Here is a 24,276-nt window from a genome sequence, read left to right as displayed (position 1 = left end):
TGGCGCATGTGTCAGCTGGGAGAACAAAGTCCCTTCTTGCTTGCTGGTCGCCTTCCTCTCCTGCGAGAATGGCAACCCCTATCGGCTTGTGCTGGGCAGCTGCACGCTGATGGGGCCTCTGAGTCTGGCCTGGGCAGCTGCAGAGGAGGCTCTGGGCAGTTGCTGTGGACACAGCTGCTCTGAAGCTGCTCCCCTGCTATGGCGGGGCTGCCCCAGAGGGGGAATGAATTGGAGGCTGTTTATTGCCATGAGGGGCCTCAGAGTTGCACTGCCTCCCAGAGGGTTAGGGCGCCCGGAGTTTCCTGGGATTCCTAGCTGCTGAGCTGAGTGTGCCAGGATGCTTCCATCCAGCTGTCAGGCCCCTGTCCCTTTAAGACTTTCAGAAAGCCCTCGCTTTTCTTTTGTCCTGGGGGGTCCCAGCTGCAGTGACCTGCTCACAGATTTTACTGTTCTGTTTCCCTAATATCCAGCACACCATGCACTGTGTGTCTGCGCTCTCAGTGGGGATGACTAGGGCTGGGTATTTAGCAGTCCTGGGCTCCCTCTCCCTCCCCGCTGTGACTCCTTTCCTCCCATGGAGACCTGGGGTGTGGAGTGAGCTCGGGTCCTGCCGGGGCACGGCTTGTATCTTACCCCCTTCGTGTGACTCTGTGTTCTCACAGGTGTAGATGTAGGCTGGCTGTTGTACTGTATCTTCTGGTCTCTCTTTTAGGAATAGTTGTATTAGTTGTATTTTCAAAAATATATATGGTTTGGGGAGGATATTTCCACTGCTCTACTCATGCCACCACCTTGGCTCCTATCCCTGATCTCTGTGTATAGCATAAGTAAAACTCAGTCTTAAAAATATTTTTTTTATTTAAAAATTTTTCAAACTTTCAAAGAAATGGAATGGACATCTAACACCCATCATTTACATTTAACATTGTCAGCATTCTGCTATACTTTCTTCTGCCATTTTGATGTATATAAAGTATATAAATTACGATATTTTCAATCCCCAAATCTTTTAGTATCTACCTGTAAAATATAAGCACATTTTATTCAAAATCACTATTCCATTACTGCACCTTAGATGATTAAAGATAATTGCTTTATATCACCTAATACCCACTCCACACCCAAATCTCTGTAGTTGATCCCCTGAATGTCATATACAATTAGTTTGTTCAAACTAGGAATTAAATGGGGCCACATATTTGCACTGATGTCTCAGTTTATGTTCAAAATTTCCAACCGTTTTCCTTCATTCTCTTTTTCTATGTTTTTGAATATTTAATGAATATTACGAGCAAATGAGGGGGTTTTTCCAACCTAAATCTGATGAATTCTGTTATTGGGGTAACTCTATTGGATTTCTAAAGAAGAAGTTGTAGAAGTCAATTTAAATATGTTTTTTTGGGTTTAACAGGAGGCTAAGGAATTTTTCTCCTATCATCTGAATGACTAAATGCAGGGGGGCTGCCTCATGAACAGGGTGTCCACATCTTAAGGACAAGGATGAAGTAGGCAAAATCCAAAGGAACTGGTGCTGTTCGAAGCATACCGCACTCTGTGCAACACAAAATTAGGAGTATTTTCTCCACTTATGCACAGCAGATTTCATGTGCTGCAATGCCATCAGATTTCATGTGGCTTGAAACTTTGAAAATTTGGAATAATGTGGTAAAAATATCACAAAAGTCTTACATTACATCAAATTTCAAAATGTTAAAATTTTATCAAGAAGCAGTTCCTTCAAAGCTGGTGGGAAAGAACTGAAAGTGCTCAGCTCTTGCCACACAGTGGTTCTATTTTGCAGGGAAACAAATGTGGCCTTAGTCTGAAGTGCAAGTTTGACTTATTACAGATCTTCAGAAAAGAGATGCTTTCCTCTTTTGACTAGAGTAACCACAGGGTACGGTTTGAGTGGACAAGGAGTGTGGGGACAGGAGGGCTATTTGGCATCCTAAGGATTTGCATTTGAAGAGGCTTGAGGATTCCCCTGAGATGTGAAAGCTCAGGAAGGCAAGTGCAGGGTGGGGCAGAGACCCACCGACGCAGAGTGGTTGCAGGCTTGGTAGGCACGTGCTGTGGGAGCTTCAGATAGGGAAGGTGCCAAAACCACATTGCTCAAGCAAGGAACTATGTGTGTGTTGGCTCATTTTGTGGTGTGGGTGAAAATAAGATGAGGGAAAACATCTAAAAATTGCTTTAGATCAGTTTATTTTTGGTAGACAATAGACCTTGAGGAAGTGGGGGTATGGGTGTGGTTAGCATCAGGTTTAGGATGAAGCTTTGGTGTGGCTTAGCATTAGGATTTGGGTTTAGGCCGAGGATTAGTATCAGAGTTAGGTTCAATGTTATGGTCCATGTGAGAGCGAGGATGAGGGTGAGGAAGTGGGGGTACGAGTATGGTTAGGGCTGGGGTTAGGTTTAGGATGAAGTAATGGTGCGGGTTGGAGTTGGGATTTGGGTTTAGGCTGAGGGTTAGAATCAGTGTTAGGTTTAGGGTTACGGTTCCGTGTGAGTGAGGATGAACGTGAGGGTTAGGGGCTAGTGTTAGCATTAGGATTAGGGTTACATCTGGGGTGCATATATGCTTATGGTGAGACTTAGGTCTAGGATTCAGTGTTAGGGTTATGGTTGTGTTTAAGTTTAGGGTTACGGTTAGGTGAGGGTGAGGTGTGAGGGTGAGTGACCATGTTTAGGTTTAAGGTTAATTTTAGGGTTCAGTGTAGTGTGAGGATAGGGTTACAGTTAGAGTTAGGTTTCGGGTATAATGTTAGGGTTAGGGCGAGATTTAGGATTTAGGTTACGGTGAGGTGTGGGTGAACCTAAGTGTGAGATTGGGGAAGTGGGGGTATGGGTACAGTTAGGGTCAGAGTTAGTTATAGGGTTAGGTTTAGGGTGAAGTTATTGTGTGGGTTAGAGTTAGGATTTGGTTTTAGGCTGAAGGTTAGAATCAGTATTAGGTTTAGGGCTATAGTTCCATGTGAGTAAGGGTAAAGGTTAGGGGTATGGTTAGGTTATGGATAGGATTAGGAGTAGTGTGAGTATATGGTTAGGGTGAGACTTAGGTTTATGGTTCAGTGTTAGTGTTGGGGTTTGGTTTAGGATTAGGGTTATAGTTAGGTGTGGATGAAGGTGAGGGTGAGGGGCTGGGATGAGTGGCCAGGTTTAGGATTAGGGTGAAGTTTAGGGTTCATTGTAGGATCTGGATAGGGTTACAGTTAGGGTTTGGTTTCGGGTTTACTGTTAGGGTTAGGTCTGGGTGAATGTGAGGGTGAAGGTGAGGGGGTTTTGGTTGAGTGGCCAGGGTTAGGATTGGGGTTCTCTGTAGGGTGAGAATAGGATTACAGTTAAATTTAGAGTTTGGGTTTAATGACAGGATTGGGGTGATATTTAGGTTATTGTTACAGTGAGGTGTGGGTGAAGATAAAGGTGAGGGTGAGGAAGTGAAGGTTGGGATAATGTTAGGATTAGGTGTAGGGTTGTGTTTAGGATCATGTTATGGTGTGGTTTAGTTAGGATTTGGTTTTAACCTGAGGGATAGCATAAGAGTTAGGTTTTGGGTTATGATTCCATGTGAGTGAGGGTTAGGGGCTAAGTCTAGGGTTAGGGTTAGGATTAGTTTTAGGGTGAAGATATGGTTATGGTGGAATTTATGTTTAGGGTTCAGTGGTAGGGTTGGAGTTTGGTTTAGGTTTAGGATTATAGTTAGGTGTGGGTGAAAGTGAGGGTGAGGGTGAGCTGTTACTGTGAGTGGCCAGGCTTCAGGTTAGGGTGAGGTTTAGGGTTCAGTGTGGGGTCTCAATAGGATTATGGTAAGAGTTTATTTTTCTGGTTGAATGTTAGAGTTAGCATTAGGTTTAGGTTTAGGCTTATGGTTAGGTGTGAGTGAGGGTGAGGTGTTAAGAGTGAGTGGCCAGGGCTAGGTTTAGGTTTAGTTTTAGGATTCAGTGTACATTGAGGATAGGGTTATGGTGAGAGTTAGGGTTCGGGTTTAACGTTAGGGTTAGGGCAAGATTTAGGCTTATTGTTCTGGTGAGGTGTGGGGGAATATAAGGGTGAGAGTGAGGAAGTGGGTGTATTGGTAAGGTTAGGGAATTCTTGAATTCACACAGGAAAACTTTGGGTGTTTCAGAAATAGCTGGTGGGAATCTGTATGGGAAACTGACCTCCTGTATTATGTAGAGAGCAGTCAGAGGCAGTGAAATTTGGAATATTATTACCAAGTGTTCTATTTGTATCCCAGGCTGGTGAAACTTGTGGAAATTTTGTAATAAATGAAAAGTTAATGAAATATTAATAAAAATCATTAATGCTAACTTATAGTACTGAGTCAACAGCTCTTTAATGTCAGTAATACCAATTAATTTTTTATTTTATAAGATACCATCCATTTATTATTTATGAGAAAAGGGATGCATACCCATAGAAAAAGTTCTTCTCCTATAATAGTTGAGGTGCCTATTATTATATTAAGAAAATATGGTAAGAATCAAACAAAAAAATAAATGTAAATCATTAACTTCATATATCATAGTTTTTAGTTTTCAGCATATTATTACATAATTTTTCTTCTGGTGGGCAATTCCTTTCTCTGCTTAGTTAATCCTTGAGTCAAGAAATTATATTTTAACTTGTTTTAACATATCTCACCATATTTCGAAGTCCCATCTTCACATGATTCATGAGTTTTATTAATGTCCCACATAATATCATTGTAGAGTAATACTAGCAAAATAGTATGGAGTTTGCTATGAATGTTTGTGCTCTCTGAAGTTCATATATTGAAGGCTAATCCTCAGTGTGATGGTATTTGGAGGGGGGGCCTTTGGAGATGACCTGGTGGAGTCCTCATGAAAGGGATTAGTGCCTTTATAAGAGGCCCCAGAGAGCTCCCGCACCCCTTCTGCCACCTGAAGGTAGTAGCATGTGAACCAGGAAGCTGACTCTCACCAGATACCAAGTGTACCACCCCTTGGTCTTGCACTTCCCAGACTCCAGGACTGTGAGAAATACATTTCTGTTGCTTATAAACACCCACTCTGTGGTATTTTGGTTATACTATCCTGCACAGACTAAGACAGAGTTTATAATTATATGTTGAATGCATGAATTTAAATCCCTAATCTAAATCCCTTCCAACTCTGAACTTTGTCATAGGCTGTAAAAGTAATAGTAATAACAACAATAGTAAAAAGAAACCATGTCTTTATGCAGAAGAGAGCAGTGTCTGTAACACACAGTACCATGGTGCAGTATGTGGTATTAAGTGTTGGATTTTTCAGTGATTTTCTCATTTTTTCATCTTCTGCAAATTATTTAAAGAGTCTTTAATGCCCAAAGGCTTTTGTACATGGAGAGAAGCACTCACTGCTATTTGTATTTTAGGGTTCTATTTAATAAACATATATTTAAATAAATACAACTTAGAAAAATCAATTTTTCTCAGACATGTAGATGTTTATTATTACAGATTTTATTAATTAAATCCCCTGAAACAATTTAAACTAAATTAAAAATTTATCAAGTTGTTCTTTAGAACTCCCAAACACCGTACATAGCAGACAAATTGTTAGAAGAAAAACCTCAGGCTCAAATGGAGTTACTTACATTAAAGTCCCTGATCAGCAAACCAAAGTTAATGCCTAACCTAACTGTAGTTTCAACAACCTTAGGAATGTAACCTTTAACCAGCCAAACTTGGGAAAGTTCCTGTCCCCTGACAGGCCCCTGCCCCCTTAGAAGGTCGACCTTGCCTAAAGAATATATTCCTTACTGATAAACTCCTTTTTTAAAAATACCCTCTCTCTGCCTTGAAAAACCTTTCCTTTTCTGCAGTTCAGCATAGCTGCCCTCTACATGCTATATGAGATACTGCCTGATTCATGAATCATTTCACAAAGCCAATTAGATCTTCAAATTTACTTGATTGAATTTTGTGTCTTTTAACAGTACATAAATGTCCTATCATTAACTACTATTACTCACTTTAAACTTAAGCTTACCCTAAAGTAAACATGGATCTTGTTCATCTCTTTGTTATTTCTACACTTATTTTTATTCCTTCCAGGTTATGTAATACTTATAATGATGTTTTCTCAGGATACAGGAACTTACCCAATCGCAGAAGAAAAGGAACACTTTTGCACGGTTATGGGATGTGCTTATCAGCCAACTGAGTCTTGTTTGGGGCACAAGGTCTGTTTGCCTCTCCCAGATGATTAAAACCCCAGACCCTGGGGTCATAAGGTTAAGGTTCCTCCACACAGTTAAACCATTTTCTACATCAGTATGACTTTTTAAGTCCACATCATTCATTAAGATTTCAGGGTTTTGTTACACAGAGCTCCCTGTGATGACATCATTTTAAAAGTCGTGTAAGAGCAATCTCCAGGATATGTGCGTTGAGAAAAGCAAAAAGCAGACAACTAGATATAGGCTGCTACTTCTGCATAAGAAGTCAAAGGGGAAGAGAATACAGTGTAGTTGTTCATAATTTTCAAAAAGAAGTTATGGGAGGATAAACTAAAGGGATGGTAGAGAGAGGATGGAGAGGCAGGAATAGAAGCAATTCTTCTCTGAATACTCATTTCATTTTGATTTTGCTGCCATGTAATGTTATGCATAACGGAAAGAGCATAATTACATCAAAGAGAAAAAAAGATGACCACTGAAACAAAAAAATAATTACCTGAAGTAACAGAAAAAGTATTCTTTCTACTGACAATAGCTGGTAGGGTATGTACATCTTTAAGAAAAAAAGAATTGCATCAATTTCTTAAACTGTATTCAGTAGTTTTATTATTAGTGGTCTTGTGGTACTGTTAGTCCAAAACCACTATGTACTAGAGGATGGAACTAATAAGCAATTATGTTAACATCCATAGAAATCAAGATTCATTGAAAGCGGGTCACACAGACCATGGGTGCCTCCTAATGTGCAATAGGAAGAACATATCACCCCCTCTGCAGTATTCTTGTCACCAAGAGAAAAAAAGGAAAAGAAGAACCTGAATATCAAGTCTGTAGATATCACTACAAACTTGCAGGAAACAGAACAAAACGAAACGATGCCAGAAAAGACGCGAGAGTGTGGAACATTTTATAGGACAAATGATCTCCTTTCTTCAATAAATGAGGGAAACAATTAAAAAGAGAACTGTCATAGATTACAAGAGACATCAGATGTGTAACCACCAAGTGCAATATGTGGATCTTGTATGGATCTTGAGTTAACAGAGCCATATGTAAAAGGCATTTCTGAGACAACATGGGAAACCTGAATATGAAATATATACATCTGAATATCATTAGTTATAGATGATATTCAGGCATTGTTGCTATTTTCATTTCTTAGTGGCACTGTGCAATGTTCTCTAAAAGTGTCATTTCCTGTTACAGATGCACATGGAAGAATTTACTGGTAAAAACAACACAGTTCCTGGGATTTGCCTTCTAACATGCCAGCAAAAAATGAGGAGAAGAGAATAATTAACAAGATGGCAAAATGTTGGTTAATGTGCAAGCTGGATTATGGGGTATCATTATGGTGTTCTTTCTACTTTTGTGTTATGTTTACATTGTTCCATAATAAAAATAGTTTTTGTGTATGATAGATGCCTTTTCTTCTTGTAATTAGTATGCCTGTCCGGAGATTTCATTTCCTAAGAAATGAGAAGCAAGTCTGTGAAGTTAGTTTCTTCCTTACAGTGGATTATTCTTTCATCTTGGAACACACAGTTAAACTGTCTATCTATTGTTATGAGAGCAGTTCCTATCTTTTCTGTAACTATTTGGCTTACTCACAGTTTCCTATATTCAATCTTCTCTGTTTGCACAAATAGAAACTTATAAATAGGTACAGTCAGTCCTTGCTGTGCAGGACTGTGTAGTGTAAGACCATAAAAATAACTGCTTTTCCTTTCTTCAGTTTTTTCACACACTGAAACCATGATGAACAATCTTAATAATCAATGGGAAAAATTACAATTGTTTATGACCTTTAACATGTTTTATCAAAATATTAAAAACTCTCTTACTGGCAGTTATACCTATAGGAAACTGTATAGGAAATAAAACTGGGAAAAAAAGATAAAGCTGATGTTTATTTAGTGTCTAGATAAAATATTAGAAACATTGATGGTTAAAGCATCTTATTTCTTTGTAAACAAATTTTTAAAATTTTTTCTGAGGGTGGCAGACCTCGCCTCCTTACAGTAGCAGCAGCAGCAGCAGCTTTTATTAACAAGAAATTGAAGGTTATCAGAAAAGGCTTTCAAAACATAGACAACACGGAGGAAGCTATTTGTCAGTTCAGATTTGATAACAAGAAATCCCCAGATCATGAAGTGTAAACAACAACTGGATGTTCACACAGAGCTTTGTCTTTCTATCTATTGTTATGAGAGCATTTACTGGTAAAAATAATACAGTTCCTGGGATTTTCCTTCTAACATGCCAGCAAAAAATGAGGAGGAGAGAATAATTAACAAGGATTTGGTGAACAAATTCAAAAACCCCGAACACATATGTCCTTCATCACCTACTCCACACATGGCCACATCAACTTGAAGTGGACCTCGGGCAAAAAATAAATACATACTGCTTTTGTCGAATTGCTCGATGTAATACCTACAGGAGCCATAAACATGCAGCATGGATTAGAAACGGCAAATGAGCAGATTGAAAGAATGAATGCTGCAGGAGAGAAGGTTCCCAGCCTCATCATCACTGTGACAGGTGGAAACTGCTGTCAGAATCCTTTGCAGAGACCAAGGTTGAAGCTGCAAAATCTAAGCAGTTGGGGGAACTCTATTTTGTGGGAGTGCAAGATTACCAGAAATACCAGCTACTGGAAATTGCTGGCAAAGAGGATCATGTGTTTTGAGTGGACAGTGGATACAGTGGACTAGAATACATCATTGACCCACTTGTAGTGAGGTCTTGTGTGCAGATTACATCTGTGGATTTCTCCACTATCTGCACTAGAGATAAAAAGAAAGCAAGGTTATTGGTTTTCAAAACATACACAAGGATGAAGGTATCTGTCAATTTTGAACTGGAAAGGAAACCACAGGAATAAAGGCTGTATCTGTGCAAGATACCTCCATTACATGCCAGGAATGAAGATAAATAATCTGGGCCAGGCCATCTTCATTGATTTCAGCCTGAATAATGGCCTCACCTTTATCAAGACTGATTTAGAATCAGCAGGAGGAACTGTGTGACTTACAGGAAGGGGACCCCACCTGCCCTACTGGATGCCATACTACCAGCTGCCCAGTGACGTGCCTTTCCAGATGCTATGCCAGAAGACACACAGAGTATTTACCCAGATGAAGGGTCTTCCAGTCCAGTTTTCCCCAGTTTCAACACTCTCTACTGGGCTGTGCCTCTCCTGATGCTGCCCTTTATCCTGCTGCTGTGCTGTTGATTCTGCCAACGGTGCATTAAATGTAGCCCAGCATCACCACAGATGTGCCCCGTGGCGACACAAGTCATGCTGTTTTAAAGAGAACACAACAGAACTGAAGAGGTGTTATTCTGCTGTCCCCCTAATGATGCCCCGTCATGGGTTGTTATCCGGCCGCACATGGATCTACCATCAATCCAGCTGCCATTGCTCCAACCTCAGCAGCACCTGTTCATGGTGCCAGGGTGCCCAACCCAGTTGCTGCCAGCTGAATGATGCCACTCATACCTGCTGCAGCCTGGATGCTCTGGAAAGCTGCTTAGCAACTCTCACCCCATAACACAATCTCTACAGTACCAAACCCCACTCCCTAAAAAAAAAATTTTCTGAGGGTGAAGGAAAAATGAATGATTCTTTGGCCAGCCTAGATTGAGACCTCCAGGTGAACAATCCTAGGTACGTAGAGATTTACATTTTGCCAAGTCACATCTAGTTCCTATTTTTCCTGACTCATGATATAAAGTGGGCATCTTTTCTATGCCTTGTTGAATTGTCATACTCCTATCTAAATCAGGATCAGCCCCCAATATTTTATCTTTTGCACTTTCAAAGTCATGAAATATCTCTGAGAATTCCTTTTCTAATAAAACGTTAGGTTTGAGATAGCTGTGGTGTCTCTTGGAACTCTGTGCAGTTTCTAAAGATTCTCTACAGGTTTCTGGCTAGCCATTGGACACAATCTAGTAGTATTTTACAGGATCACTTTCAAAATATTCACAATGATGTTTACCTCAAGATAAGCAGTTTTTTAATAATTGTAGTATCTGATAGCAATGATTTTCAAGCTTTTTTCATGTGACATTATACTCAAAGCAGAACTATTCTAGAATGTAAGGGATGGGGACAGGAGGGGCTAGAGTCCTATTCCCTGGTCTGCCCCTCAGTGCCTGAGGCTGCCCCCCAACATGCCCCAGAGTGTGGTTTACAGAGGTCTGCTCTCCGGAACAGAGCCAGATCTATGGTTGATAAGGTAAAGTCATGAAGAGACCTACACACCATGATGCAGGTCAGCTGGGACTGGACGCATGGGTGGGCCCTTTCCTGGGTGCTGGCACCTCAGACTCATCCCAGCTTCAGCGGAAGTACCCCACCCCCCTCTTTCTGTCTCTCTGTTACAAACCACTGATTAGGATCCAGGGTTACTCCCCACCCATCCTTCTAAACGATGACTCAGATTGCTCCTGGCTTTCAGCACCCACTGTGAACATGGCTTCGAATCCACTTTTCTATGCCTAACTTCACCAGCAACTCCCAAGCCTGGCCTGGCTTGCTGAGACACCAGCCTGGGATCCAGGGGCATCGTATGTGGTCACACACACACCTAATTTGTGTTGGTATTTCTCTCCCCACCTCCCTTTTGCTGTTTGAGCTTCCCTCAGATGCACATCTTTGTCCTCAAAGTCTCCAGGTCCTAAATTACTTCCTTGCCTTCTTTACAGGATCCAAGCCAGCTGTTGGAACTGGTTATTCCTTTTATTAACTGTCAGTGTGCCTTTTAAGTTAGACCTCACTAATGTTTTGGCCATATCTTTATGAGCATAATTCCTGTGCAGATGGCATGGAGAATGTTGTGGGATTGAAATACAGAAGGAAGTAGATTAGAAACGAAGGACAGTGTTCTCTTTAAAGCTTTCCCTAATGCTACTGTTATCGTTATGAAGATGCAGAGAGGAGGGGAAGGGGGAAGGGGAGGATTTAATAGGAAGATTTTATCAGAAAGAGGAAGAATAAATGCATGTCTAAATGCTGCTTGGAAATCTGGGGAGGTAAGTGTGGCTGTGTGTGTGTGTGTGTGTGTGTGTGTGTGTGTGTGTGTGTGTGTGTGCGCGCGCACAAAGTTCCTTCACCTTTCTGAGTGTCCCAATTCCAAAGCATTATGACCTCACACCTCTCATAAAATCTAAACTCTATTTGAGAACTTCCATCAAAACTTAGATGTATAATTCAGAATGTTTGATTCCTAACACTTACCAGCTGATCATCCAGTTCAAAAAGTTGTTCCATATAAGTTTCAGACAATCTCCGAATTTTTGGTTTCATTAGTGGATCAATGAACATATATCCCTTTAATAAGATCACAAAACACAGTAAAAAATGAATTTCATTTCACAGTAGTCAGTTCCATAATTAAATCAGTAATTTTTATGGGTGGAATGTAAGGGAGGGGAAGGAAGAGACATATTCCACTGGGAGAAGCATACGGGAATCACTTGGAGGGCTTTTTCAGACTATCCCCCTGGAAGGTTTTCTTGTGCCAACAAGAAGACATGCGTCCCTTTCCTCAGCCCCACCTTGAAAGAAACTGCCCTATGAGCACATGTTATCGATGAGAGCACACTATTGTTCCTGTTCCTATTGAAGTCTTTGGGACTTAAAAGCCTGTGGAAGGATTTTTTAACAGTCTTGAGATTGGAGGCATTCTTAGGCAAGACACTATACAAAGAGTATGTTACCTTCAAAATAAAATGTCTCCCTACCATAAATCAAAACAATACTTACCAGAGAAGACTTTCAAGACCAGTTTCCCTTACAGTAATAATCATTTCCTCTAAATATCTGAGAGGATCCTCAGCACATGTGACAGTTAGACCACATAACAGAGCCTGGGGAAAATGAAATGGAATCAGTGTTTCTGGATTCACATGTTCTTACTAAGCCACAGATAGACTTTCTCTGATATAATTACTGTAAGGTTGGAGGCACCAGAGGGAGGGATGAGCATGTTGGACACTGATGACGTGCCAAAGTCCCTGGCTGCTGTCCCCTCCCAACCTGAAAAATGTGCCTTAGGCTAGCCAATCCTCACGCCGCTGTAAATCTAAGCTCTGCCTCCCCCTACCTTCTTTAAAAAATCACTGCCTGCCCTGCTGAGTGCGACTTCCCCAGCCTCCATTTCCGTAGACATGGAGAATTGCGCTCAAATAAACTGCCTGGCCCTTTGTTGACACTCATCGCCTGCTTATTTCGGCTAGAATTTATCTTACATTTGGTGCCAAAATCCTGGGAAGGAGTGTGAGCGCGGGGCCCCGACCGGCCACCAGTGGCCCTGCCCCTTCCTTCCCCAACCTGGGACCTCAGCCTGCTCTCCGCTGCGTGGACTATCTTCCAGTGAGTCCCTCAGTTTCCCCCAGTCTGTTTCCCTTTCTAACTCCATTTCACCTGGTCCATCTGAAATTGTAGCTACTTCCAGGTCTGGGCATCCAGCCCATCCAGGATACCTGCCCCTGGCCCTGCGGTGGGGAAGACGTCCCTCACCCAGGCTCCCAGGACGTCTCCCCTGACTTGGCATGCTTGGGACGCTGGGCGCTCCGTTCAGTGGGATTAGTTGGGAGGGTGACACAGACATGGGGAACCAGCCCTCAAACGCGGAGGCTCAGACCCCAATGCGGTGTCTCATTTCTAATCTGGCTACTCTATATTTGTCCTGGGAAGTCCGTAAATGGAAGCTAGTCTTTCTTTGCTCTGAGGCTGGGCCTCAGTATCCCTTGGACAACCAATCTCGCTGGCCCCCTGAGGGAACTTTTGATTTTGGCCTCCTCACTGACTTAACTAATTATTGCCACCAGAGCGGAGAGTGGAGTGAAATCCCATATATGCAGGCTTTTTGGACTTTGTGCTCCCACCTAGACCTTTATGTTAAGTGTTCAACAACCCAGGTTCTCCTGGCCCGATCTCCAGTTAAGGATTGTCAGCCTCTTACTCTGCCCAGTCCTTCTTCCTTTTCAGATCCGCCGGAGAACCTTGGTCCCCCACCTCTCTCAGCTCACTACCCCCACCCCTCTCCGCCACCATCTTTAAGTTCTTTGTCCTGCCCTGTGTTGCTGCCATCTTAAAGTCCTACATTCTCAACCATGCTGTCTTCCTGCTCCTCTCCTCTTCCAGTGTCCACACCACCCCCTCCCCCTCTCCTTCCGCCTTCACCGCCCTCTTCCCCCACTGGAAAACGCTCCTCCCACCCTCTGGTTCTGGAAGCCACGGACAAGAAGCTAAAAAGAAAGAAAGCAATTAAATATCAGTAACTCAAATCTTTATATCAGTTTGTCTGTCCGTATATATGTTTTTATATGAAAAGTGTTGCTAACTGTAGTTGTTATGTCTAAATTTGTATGTTTGTGTGTCTAAGTGTGTAAATGAAAAATATTTTCCTACCTCCGGATGGTATTATTAAAAACTGATTTAAAAACAAGCGCTTGTGCAATTTAATTAGTAGTTTAAAACCCATACATGCTTATGTTACTCTACAGGAAAGTATGTCAAAGAAATAATCAATTTTCCCATGTTTTCTTCCATCTGCTACTTCTATAGCTTTTCTTCTTCCTTCCTAATTACAACCCTTTAGTAGAATTCGTGCCTCATATAGAAAATTACCAACTATCATAATTCTTCCAAGTGGTAAAGATACCTCAAGACAAATGCTGGGCATAGAAGCCACAGGGCATAAATCTGCAAAGAAGTAAAGAGCTAACCTTTTCAAACAATATTGCTTCTCTCTCACTTATCAACTTTACATTTCCCTGTATGGCCCCGGAAGATGACTGGTTAGCCAGAGACGGGTAAGATTCCTCAAGGGAGGAACCACCTAAGACAGGCACAGTTGCAGGGGGGCCATCAGGAGAGAAACTGGGGATCAACAGAGGGGAGGCTTAGAACCTCACCCCCCTGTTTTGAGAGAAATCTTCTGCATCCGTGGATGTTTTGTTGCCCTTTTCTAGCTTGGATTAATACTTATTCTATAGGCACAGACCTGATCATGTACATTTGCCCTCTTACAGCACTAAATTATGTTTTCTACCTTTATCTTGCACCTACCTACCACTTCAGCATTTTATTTAAAAAATAATAATAATAAAATAAGGGAGAAATGTGGGATTCACATATAAATCAGGTATAAAAATCAAACGAATAATCATATCTGACTTGTTTATACTTCATGATGCATGATCAAAACCGAAAATTTCTGTGATATGGCTGTCCTTGCACTGTTCACCATGTTAAGAACTTATTCATTATGTAAGAACTTGTTCACCATGTAAGAACTTGTTCGTTATGCTTCAGAAGATTGGAGACTGTTGAGAAATAGGCTTGGGGTTGATTAATGATTGTGCATTGAGTCCCCTACAGAATTTTATCGTTGTTAACAACCATTTGATCAATAAATATGAGAGATGCCCTCTCAAAAAACAAACAAACAAGCGCTTGTGAACATTGGGCATTCTAAAACTTCCAGAAAATCTAATAAAAAATATTAAGCATTAATGCTAATTTAAGTTTAACTGAAACGGACATGTCCTTATAAGTTATCAGCTGCCAAAGTTTACTTAGTCATTTAAGTTGATGTTATCTGTTAAACATTTCAAGAAGATGCTTAAAGAAAAGCTTGACTTTGTCTAATGTTTAGTAAAAGTTTTGTAAGTAATCTAGCATGGTTGCTAAAAATAAGTAAACAAGTGTAGCAAATAAACATCTTAATAATAACACTGTATTAATTAATGTATAACAGTGTATATATATATATATGCAAGCAGCCTGAGAATTTTTGTAGTAACCAAAATTCTTAAAGTTTGCTAAGTTATATAGACATATTTTATGCCTAATGAGAAATTGTGCTGTAAAGCACATTTCCAAAAATGATAATATACATTCATAGATATATCAATCTGAAGAATGCTAATGTAACAGTTTACAGTGGTCTATTTTTCAGTGTTCACTGAAAGTTAACGTAAAATGCTTAAGTTCTAATGAAAATTACTTAATATAATAAGGAAAATATTTCTGTATGCTAAAGATGTGTGTTTTAATAAGAGAAAGTATAAAGAATGGAAATTCGTTTTGTTGAGGGTAAAAAAAAGTAATTGTTCTAAAGTACAACTATTTATTTAAAGGGGAGAACACTGAATGTAAAGAGAAAGTTGTAGAAAGCTTGTAGAAAAATTGATATAGTCATGCTATGTGAAATTAAAGCAAGTGAGTCTTGATAGCAAGTACACAGCAAAATTAGAATTTTGTTTTCAGTTAAAAAGACAAAGTTTTCTTAAACTGTTAGTCTGCTCTTAATGTTGAAAAATTGCAAAAACGTGCTTTTACCTCTAGTTAACTCTGATGTTTTCCAGAGGGCCCCGAGAACATATCAAAGGAATTTTTTTCTCATTGGAGAAAATATTTGGCTAATTTGGCTTATTTATCTGATATATATTTACCTAGAAAGCACTGTCAAAAGGAATGACGCTAAACTTTGTTACTGAATGTTTTGTGTTACAGAAATATCCAAATTTCTTTATGACAACTGTCTTACAGTAAGCTCTCATCAGATCTTTAACCACTGTTATTTGTAAGTCTTTTGTCATTTATAGTCACTGTTTTATTATTCTTAAACTAGTAAAGAACTAGATTTCAGCAAAACAGGTATTAGTTACATAAGATTGAGTAAACTAAGGGATATGATTTTGTGACCTTTTGTTTCAAATGTTGCTGATAAAGTGTTTAGAGCTTTTTCTCTTAAGCTGACTGACAACAGTTTTGTAAATGACAATACCTTTATGAGCAGAATTGAAACTTTATCTTTCTCTCTACCTGATCCCTCCAGAATTTAAAAATTCTCAGTGACTATTTTTATATTTCATGGCAGTATGTTTATTTGCGCAAGTTCAATAAGAATCTACTTTCCTTGTAAGAGGACCAATTAAAAACACTGGTTATATTACCAAGGCTTTGACTGGAACATCATACCTGAGAGACACGTTTGTAAACTCAGATATGAACAGACAGCTTTAAGGAACTAAGATTGACTTTATAAAGCCAACAAAGCCCCTTAGAAGAACTGGCCTGGTACCTTGCTTACAGAGTTCCCAGCAGCCTTACCAGGTGAGTAAAGAAGGTCACTTCCTGGCAGGTGCAGGAACCTCAAGAAGAGGAATTCACCCAAATGTACAGGTACTGCAGGCATAACCTGATGGCAAGTCTGGCTTGGCTGTCTGGCCTCGAGAGGCCTTTAAAAGTTCAATCTGAAATTCCTTACAAAAAGTTCCAGCAAAGCACATTTAAAAAATTCCATGTAATCAATTACTCTTCTTGCTGCACTTATGCAAATAATCAAGCTAACTGTTAATTATTTTCTTAATCTAGCTACTTCTAATGAAAATGAGAGTTATTTTAGAGAAAAGTATTATTTCAATAATGCAGTCTTATCGATACTAAATCCTAATACTAGTTATTGAGATGTAAACTCGATCCAGAATTCTAGTTTCCCCATGATACCTGGCTATGATTCTCAATTAGACTCTTTATATTTCTATTTCTCATATTCAGCCATGCATTCTTAATCTCATCAAGTTTGTCCTTCCAGAATAGAAGCGCCAACCTTCTGAGGCCTTCTCAACTGACCAGTGATGGAAACCTAGCTGTACCCTTTACTGCGCCCCTTCTCTGCATGAAGCAGCCAGAGCAGTCATCACCCCTTTTCCCTAGCAGCAGCTAGAGTCTCTATCTGTAGAAGAGAAAATGAGACGGGAACCATGGGCTTAGACAGAGTGGGGTGAGAGCCTCTAGAAAAGGCAGGGCAAGATGTTTGCAGTCAGAGCAATGTAACTACATGCTAAGAAACCACCCCCTCTCACAACACCCCTTGTTAGCTGGAAGTAGTCAGATCGAGTCATCGCCCATTATGACCAAAAGGCTGGAATGTAAGGTTGGAGGCACCAGAGGGAGGGGTGAGCACGTCGGATACTGATGACGTGCCAAAGTCCCTGGCTGCTGCCTCCTCCCAACCTGAAAAATGTGCCTTAGGCTAGCCAATCCTTGCACCACTGTAAATCTAAGCTCTGCCTCCCCCTACCTTCTTTAAAAACTCGCTGCTTGCCCTGCTGGGTGCCACTTCCCCAGCCTCCATATCCATAGACTGGGGAACATCGCCTGGGAATTGCGTTCAAAATAAAATTGCGTTCAAATTGCCTGGCCCTTTGTTGCCTCTCATCACCTGCATATTTTGGCTAGAATTTATCTTATAATTACAACATCAAATAATGTGGCAGTTTTAAAGGGAAACATGCTTTATAAATATCCCTCTGTATTTGTTCAGTATTAACATTTTGCCAAAGTCAAATTAAAATGCAGTTTGCCTTTACTTTTAGAAAAAATCCATTGTAAAGACACAAAAGAGTCACCATACAGCATTTTGCATTAAACGAGGAGTCAGATGGAAGACATGGTTGTGATACTTTAGGTCAGTGGTTTCTACTTTTAAGTTGAGGAACTCCTTTTTAAATAAAAGAAATGCTCAGTCCCAATCACAAAAGCGATTGAGAAAATCCATCAAAATCTACTGCAAATTAGATAAATCTTTTAAAAATGTATTTGTATTTTATCATTCACAACATTTACAGAGTATGTATTTGAAAAATCGTAGCATATTTCACATAGGTGGGAAAGAAATGACTTACTGGATCTAAGAAAATGTTTAAAGCACACAGATAGGACTCAGAAACCTTATTTTCCTCTTTTTCTCCCAAAAAGAAGAAACTTCTCATAAAAGCATTGATGAGACGCATAGAGTTGGTGAATATTTCTCCATTTGAGATAGAGAAAAAAGTTTACAGCACACATCCCACAGAAACCACCTGGAATCCTGCTTGGACATTTCCATTTGCCTGGTTGGCTCCCTCTTCTGTGGGTGAGGGGGGTCTAGTATGCAAAGGGGGGGTGTCTGCAGCCCTCCTTCCCACGTAGGGCCTACTCTTGCTAGCTTTACTCCTCCTCTTGCTCATGAGCAAAGTAACCCCACTCCTTGGCTCATTAGGGTTCTTTCCCCCTCCAAGGGCTGAGAGTCAGCAGACATGGGTCTGGGGCTCCTGAGACTCTCAGCAGTTCTCAGAGTATTCTTTCCCCCAAAAGACGATTCCTCTTGATTGGACCCTGCACAACACATCTTCCCCCCTGCAGTATCTCCACATCCCCCTTAGTGTGCAGCCTACAGGCTGGGAACCCAGCCCTTAAAACTGGCAGAATGGTTAAGACCTAGATGTCTCTCCCTCTCCAGCTCTGCCTCCTGACCTAGCCCCACCCCAGCTGCCCACAGCGAGCATCCAGCCATCTGCAGACTGACTTCCTTCTCTGCCAAACCTAGATAATATAGTTGCACAGGAGATCAGCGGTTCTCACCAGTTGCAAGCTGTATTTGAAATCTCTTATTGCCTAAGGGCTGAAGTCTTCTATTACTTAACTGGAGGCCACACTTCAGACAGCTCCTGAGGAGCCCAAATGGACGGTCCAACTGCCTTCTGGCACCTCTGAGCCGGGTCTCCGGAGGACAGTGCTTCTCTGCTCTCCACTTGCTGTCCCCGCCTTCATCCTGTTCTGGCGCCCTGAGGACATCTGCCTCAGAATCAGCTAGGGAGTGAACTGGTCTCTGAGGCTAGGGCCTACAACCTGCATCTTGATTAAGAACTCAGGCCTTAACAGAGTTCACCTTTAAGGTGAAATTTTAAGAATGCTGGGATCTGATTAATGAATAGGAGAAACTGCTCATTTCTGTATATTTCTAAGCTCCACGTATGTGAAAACTACTTTTCCTGGAATGTTATCCCTCAGAAGGCAAATCAAGCTGAAGGGATAAGTCTCTGAAATGCTGATAAAGGTGTATGGAACTAGCAGAGCTCAAATGCTCACTTTGAGCATAAGACATTTCACTGTTCCTAGTTTCTCACCGGACAGAATAAAATAGCCTAAGGTTTTATATATGACTGTGTGAATGGTGCAGAGCTACATGCCAGTAAGAAAGCATAGTTAGTGGTGAATCAATAGTTTTCTGCCCAAAGAAAATAAAAATTACAAAATCATGTATAAGGTCTTTATAAGCAGAGGCAAAATATACAGACATTCACACAAAATGAATATTTGACTCTCAAAAACATTAATAGGGTTTTAACATTGCTAGACTTCTTAGTAAAAACTTACACAACTAAGGGCAAAGAAGGCTATGACTTTATTCTCCAGATTGATTTTCTCAAGCTTGTACACTCACAAAACGATTATGTAATCCCCTTTCTTACAACTCTGCCTTCCTAATCTCAGTCCCCAATATTTCTCAAATATTGTGAAACATGTACTGACATGTTTCTGACAACAAACATGGGCTTATCAAAACAGATGTTTATATTCCTTTCTTCTAGTACCCATCTCACAAGGAGGCCTCTGGCTTTATTTAAGTCCTGGGTCTGCAGTCTTCTGGTGTGTCACCTCTGACAACTTACTTCTCTGTCCCTCTGTTCCCTTAACTGTACTTGGGATCATAAAGGTATATATGTGTCATAGGGCTGTCACAGAATTGAATTAACATATGTAAAGTATTCTGATAATGTCTAGCAAAAAGTAAGTACTTGATAGGTAATAATGATAGCAAGCCATCATCATTTTTTAGCCATCTCTGCTAATTATCACCTCCATTAAATGAAAAGACTTGGACAAAGAGAAAAAAAATTCAAAAATATGCCCTTGTGCTGACAGACTGACTTTATACCAAGTTTAATGGAAGAGATTAGGACAAATACATTTGGGAAAAATGGTTAGGAGAGAGCACTAGGTAGAACAATAGTTTAAATATAAATAGCAAGATAGAACTATCTATGTTAGAACTAGGGGTAGATAGAACACATGTGGTGGGGGGAGGCTTGCAGGGTTTTCTCTCGGCAAGGGCAAAGCCTCAGGGACACAGACCAGTTTGGCTGAAGTAAAGGATTAATACAAGAGAGCACCAGACAGAGCGGCTCTGTGAAGAAGCCAGAATTCTCTACTCGGACCCAGGACTGGGTCCTCCTCTAGACCCAACGGATGGTTCATGCTCAAACCCCAGCTAGATCACATGGCCAGAGGTTGCAGATGGCCATACATCAGAGAGACAGAGTTCAGGTTATACCAAGATCCCACCAGGAATGACCTGACCCTTAGAGGGTATATTCTTGCTTCTGGATTTCCCAGGTGAGGCAAAGATTCCAGAGCCAGCAGGTTTAAAACCACAAACCCAGGGCTCCTCCCTTGCCCATATCACACACCCGCACAAAATTATGTGCATGTGTACCCTTTTCCAGAACTTGAGGGTTTTTTTCTCATGTTATCTATCTGGAAATGTTTTATCCATATGCAAACCCAGAAACACATTCTTAGTTTAAGTAGATGGTAGAATGATCAATGCTGTTCGTACCTTGTTTGTTTTTTAGGTGAGATTGCTTTTAAAAATGTAGTATCAGAATCACACAGTTACAGAAATCCCTTTACTTAGGAACACGTTTAAGGCTCTAAACGGTTTAAAGTTCCTTCTACCTCCCTACCCTCTCCAACCCCCAACAAGTCCAAAGCAGTATCTCATAAATGCCACCCCCATCTGTGGTCAGGATGGAATTGGCATGGTGCTTTAATTTGTTTCTAAGAGTTAGTATGTTAAAAATTTGGAAATAAAAGGGCCTTTGTGTCTTCTAGACATTTAAATAGAGAGCACCCAATTTTATTTTAGAAACTCGATACCTGAAAGTAAACCAAAGATTAATAAAAAGGGCCAACAGAAGAGAGCAAACGGGGCATGTAGGACAAAGTAAAAAACAGAAAGTAAAATCCAAACAAACAAAACAACCTAATGCCTTTATGACTGGTGTCCCAGAGAGAGAAGAATTGGTAGAAGGAATATTTGAAATAGACCGAGAATTTTCTAAAATTGTTAAGAAATATTAACAGAATCAGTAAGGCCAGTGAACCAAGCAGGATCTTTTAAAAACGAGCTGCTATTCAAGAAGTGGCAGGGAACTGATATTCTAAGAAGATAGCCAAGTTTTACTTAGTGTAAGGTTGAAGGCACTGGGGGGAGGGGCAAGCACGTCGGATACTGATGACTTGCCGAAGTCCCCGGCTGCTGCCCCCTTCCAACATGAAAAATGTGCCTTAGGCTAGCCAATCCTGGCACCGCTGTAAATCTAAGCTCTGCCTCCCCCTACCTTCTTTAAAAACTCGCTGCCTGTCTCCTTTCGCGTGACTTCCCCAGCCTGTGATAGCCAGACCGCGGAACCTCGCCCGGGACATTCAAATAAATTACCTGGCCCTTTGTTGCCTCTCTTTGCCTGCTAATTTCAGCTAGAATTTATCTTACACTTAGGACTGGTAGGCAAAGTTCAGAAGAGGTTAAATATACAGGGCAATCTCTGAGGAAACAATGTATTTCAAGACTTGCAGAAGATAGGTTTTAGAGGAGTTGTAGGCCTGGAAAATTGGGTGAGATGAATGAATGAATGTACAGGGAGGGATATGAGACTCCACAGAATTCACCCCGACTGTCTGTTAGGGGAAGCAGGTAACCAGATGAAGGTGGGTGTGTGGGGCCCAGAAGACTGTGTCTCGCACCTGCTGGTGGTGTGGTGGCTGAGGCGATGAGGGACTTCTCGGGAGAATATTAGCTTACACTGTAGAGAGCACTGCTAATGGCCTCCTTTCCTGGGGGCAGAGCAATGTGGCAGGCTGGGGAGGGAGGGGTGCTGTCATCCAGAGCAGAAACCGGCGGCGTCTTGTGTAGCTCTATGGCAGGTGGAGAGCAAGGTGAGGAGAGGCTATCATTGCCCTGATATTCTCTGGCCTTCAAGTCTGCTTCTGCTACCTGCTCCAAGGCCAGCCTGGAGTGAGTCATCACTCAAAAGGGATCTATCCATGCATTCATATCTGATGAATCTTAAATTCAAACATTCTTCTTTCTGACCCCTACCTACCACTTTTCCAGCTCCCTCACTCATTACTCTTTACTCCCTCTACCCCTATTCACTCACCCCTAGCAGCCCCCACTTGCTACCCATATATCAGTATTGTATCTTGTTATCATTTCCCACCTAGTTCTTAGAGTCTATAGCCCACCCTCAGGCGCTCTCAGAAAGTACCCTCACGGTTGCCCTGCCATTCTATGAACCTGGCAAAACTCCTATCATAGATGAAGTCAACTCTGGTTTCTGTACCGACATCCGGTTTACCGCTATTTGAGAATACCGGATGAGCGCTACTTGAGAAAAATCACACAATTCGGAAGATAAGTATCATCCAGAGGTAAAACATCATGAAAATCATCATGAAAGATTGATATACATGTATGTAGAGTAAAATATTAGACTTCTCCCCTGAAACCATCCCCCAAGACATTTGCTGCTAATAGTATGGCATGTGTTAGTCTTAAATATAGACATATGCATGTATACCTACATAAAAGCACAGATACATATATACACATATGAAATCACACAGCTAGATTGTAGTAGACACTTTGTTGGGTGACTTATTTTTTTCCCTTTTTTTCTTTTTTAAAATTTGTCTTGGACAGCTTTTCTTCTCGAAATGTACAGAAATACTTTATTCTCTATGATACCCCATTCCCTTATTCAGTTATTTAGTATTTTCATTATAGTGAATATCCTTGTACATCCTTCTGAGTACATGTGAAGTGTATCTCTAGATTAGATCCCTAGAAGTAGAAATGCTTAATCAAAGGATATATGTATTTCATATTTTAATACTTCTAAATTACCATTGGGACTGCATAAAGTTGCCTTTCTAACTACGTAGGAGGGTTACTACCCCCAGGTGGGCTCTCAACGCAGCCCTGTTTTCCTCTTTCCTTCACTGGACTTCTGTCTCCATCATTCCCCACGTAACTAACTTATCTCTGCTCAAAACCCCTTCTGCGTGTTCCATCCCCACCCACCTACACACATTCTTGGCAAATACCTTACCAAATGTTTGAAGTCACCAGAGGAGAACTTTCTTAGCTTCCTATCCCCAAACCTGCAAAGCCTACCCACCCACCCTGTCCTCCTTCCCTTCTGGTACAACGGGGAGATGGGGAGGGACGGAAGGGCAGTCCTTCCCCCGTTTAAGGTAGTATTGGTGGTGGGTCCCTTCCTTCCCAAAGGGCTGGCCACCTTCTGTCTAAAGGTCTCAGCTTCCACTCTCTCCTCAGCTAACCTTAATCTATCTTCTGCCTTCAGCGCTCCACTGAAACCCCAGGGTCACCTTGGGCCAAATCCATTACACCCATTCAGGTCCTTATCTTAGGTGACACTATTTTCCTCTCTCTTCATAAAGCCACACTCCTGATTTTCCTCCTCCGTCTCTAGGACACTTCTCTCTCGTTTCTCTTGTTCTCAGGCTCGTCTTTTCCAAATCTTAAAAGTTGGAGTTTGGGGGCTCTGTGCTCTTTCTCCCTGGGAACCGTCTCCCAGTCCCCCCTCTCAGCCACCATGCGCCCTGTGTCTTCTCACTGATCTGTATCTCCAGCCCAGAACAACCGCTCACCCAACGCCGACTTCGTCCAGACCCATTACACTCCTCCCTCCGCGTCCTCTCTTCGCCAAGCCCCTCCTCTGGGAAATCTCCCGGGTCCTCCCTCTTCTAATTCCGCCGCCGCGTGGCTCTAGTACCTCGCAGACCTGAGGAATGTACTTCTTGAAGTAGTTCCTCAGCCTGAGGCAGGCTAGGCCATGGCGCTGCAACGGCCCTAGCAGCCTGCTCACCAACGGCCCGCGCAGCCGCAGACGCGTGCCGGCCCCCGGCTAGCGCGTCCCGGGGTTGCCCGGCAACCGCGGGGCAGGGAGGGGCGGGGGTGCACCGAGGTCCCGCGCCGCGGCGGTGGGAAGAGGGAGGGAGGTGGGCTTCGGGCCCGGTTTACAGGTTTACGGCCCGGGAGCAAGCGAGGGAACCGCCTCCGGGCGGCGGCGGCCCTGGGGCCGTCCCCCTGGGCCGTGCACTGGGGGCAGCTCTCCGCAAGTCCTGGGGCCCGTCGCGCTTGGGCTGGGTCGCCG

At 41.9% G+C, this 24,276-nt stretch overlaps 1 long non-coding RNA gene across 4 annotated transcripts; it reads right to left on the bottom strand.

The window, feature by feature from the left end:
* Window positions 1–497: 497 nt before the first annotated feature.
* On the bottom strand, window positions 498–24,201 carry LOC118915981 (uncharacterized). Of its 4 annotated transcripts, none has more exons than XR_005026249.2 (5): window positions 23,771–24,201; window positions 11,963–12,066; window positions 11,435–11,527; window positions 7,028–9,518; window positions 498–1,253 (listed from the first exon to the last, which is right to left on the bottom strand). It is a non-coding gene; the product is annotated as an uncharacterized LOC118915981 (long non-coding RNA). The 4 variants fall into 4 exon arrangements; XR_008998466.1 differs by having other exon boundaries at window positions 23,896–24,201; XR_005026248.2 differs by lacking the exon at window positions 11,963–12,066 and having other exon boundaries at window positions 499–1,253.
* Between the last annotated feature and the right edge of the window lie 75 nt (window positions 24,202–24,276).

The sequence above is a fragment of the Manis pentadactyla genome, chromosome 7 (assembly GCF_030020395.1).
Source record: "Manis pentadactyla isolate mManPen7 chromosome 7, mManPen7.hap1, whole genome shotgun sequence".
Taxonomy (NCBI): domain Eukaryota; kingdom Metazoa; phylum Chordata; class Mammalia; order Pholidota; family Manidae; genus Manis; species Manis pentadactyla.
Note: the sequence above shows the minus strand (reverse complement) of the source record. Positions and strands in the feature narration are given on the sequence as shown.